Below are 1666 nucleotides of genomic sequence, written 5' to 3' on the forward strand. Positions count from 1 at the left end.
TCAGTTTCCAGAACCTCTGTGAGAGACAACAGAGGTTCTGTCATTCTTGACTTGTACGTTTTTGTATATCTTCTGTTGTTGGTCCTCTGTGGTCTTCTGTGGAAAGAACCCTTCTGTCATCACTTGTAGTAATACTTTTTCATACTTTTACATTAAGTGAAATATGAGAGCAAACAATCTCCCCCTAAGTATGAAAAAGTAAAAAATGACAATTTAAAGCAAGAAATGACTTAATTGAAAGAATTACAAGAGGAGATAAAAAATTCATCCTCTGAAAAGAATTACATAAGGAAAGAATTACAAAATTGTGTTTCTTAGGCCAAAACTATTACAGAAGTTTATCCAACCGCAGAGTCTGGATAGTYRTCTACGKCATATAGCATGTCAGTCTTGATGGTTCTGTAGACATTGAAGATCCATTCTCTGAAGTTGACTTGTACTTTGATAGCTTCCAGAATGCCAGACACTTCACCCTTGCTTAGATGCCCTTTGTTCACTTCTGCCACTGCTTTGTTGAATAYCCATTCAAGGGTCTCTGTGGAGTATTTGTTTGCTTATGTCGGAATRAAGAACCTTAGGATGTTATCCTTATCCAAGAACACAAACCCAAAAACAGGGTTGTGAACAATGGAGTTTGGATGACACCTAAGTATCCATCCTGGCCTGTTGTTTGGAGGGGTGATCTTAAGATCTGACTGGGCTAACCTTATTGCTATCTCGAAGTCCTTCTGGCTGTAGTACTTCACTTGTGCACGCATGACCTCGATAAGCCTTCTAAGCGACAGAGCATAGCTTGACCTCCTCTCCATGTATTTGTTAAGTATTTTGTCCAAGAAGATCAAATCAAATACACAGAGGTTGTGGAGATCAGCATCTGTGAACGTGTACAGGTTGCCGTCATCCCTCTTCACAACGTATTCAACATAGAGCACCTTCCTCTTCAGCAGGGTCCTTGGAGAAATTGTTTCAAGTGACACAATCACGTGCTCTGAGAAAACTTGCTCACGTGGCCTGGTGAGCTTAGAGAACTGGAACTTGGCATCAGCAGAAGGAATACCTGTGAGCTTTGGATCATAAGGGGGCTCTGTGCCCACTACAGAGTATCTCCACATCAAAATCTCTTCCACAGTAGTAACAGGCTCTGTGCGTACTTGTTGCATGGGAATCTTGCTCATTGATTCGAATATCTCAGAAACCCTTCCTACTGTGGCGGACTCTGGCACTTTGGCTTCTTCTTCTTCAAGTATYGGCCTCTGGGTTGACCCCTATGCAAGAATAGGTTTGACGGTTCCTTGCAGAGCGTTGAATGTACTCGTGGACGTTTCTCTTTCGACTTTGCCTTTGCCTTTAGGCTCTGGTGCCTTTTCTTTGCCTTTTGAGAACAAGGCAGTTGTAGAGTCCACTATCTTAAGTGGTCTGGCAGAAGACTTCTTTGGCTCAGCTTTCTTCTCCCCCTCATGACGATCATGGTCATCACCTCCATGATCGTCATGGTGTTTGGTGGCTTCTGCCTTGCAAGATTCCAGGGGAGCCTTCTCCAATCTCTTCATAATCTTGGTGGTCGCCTTCTTCATTTTCTTGATCGCCTCTTTTGCAAGCACAGAGGCGTGGCTTATGTCTATCTCTGTCGACCACTTCAACTTGGAGACGTTTCGATAGATTTCGC

Source organism: Cynara cardunculus, assembly GCF_001531365.2.
Source record: "Cynara cardunculus var. scolymus isolate 2C chromosome LG 12, CcrdV1, whole genome shotgun sequence".
NCBI lineage: Eukaryota > Viridiplantae > Streptophyta > Magnoliopsida > Asterales > Asteraceae > Cynara > Cynara cardunculus.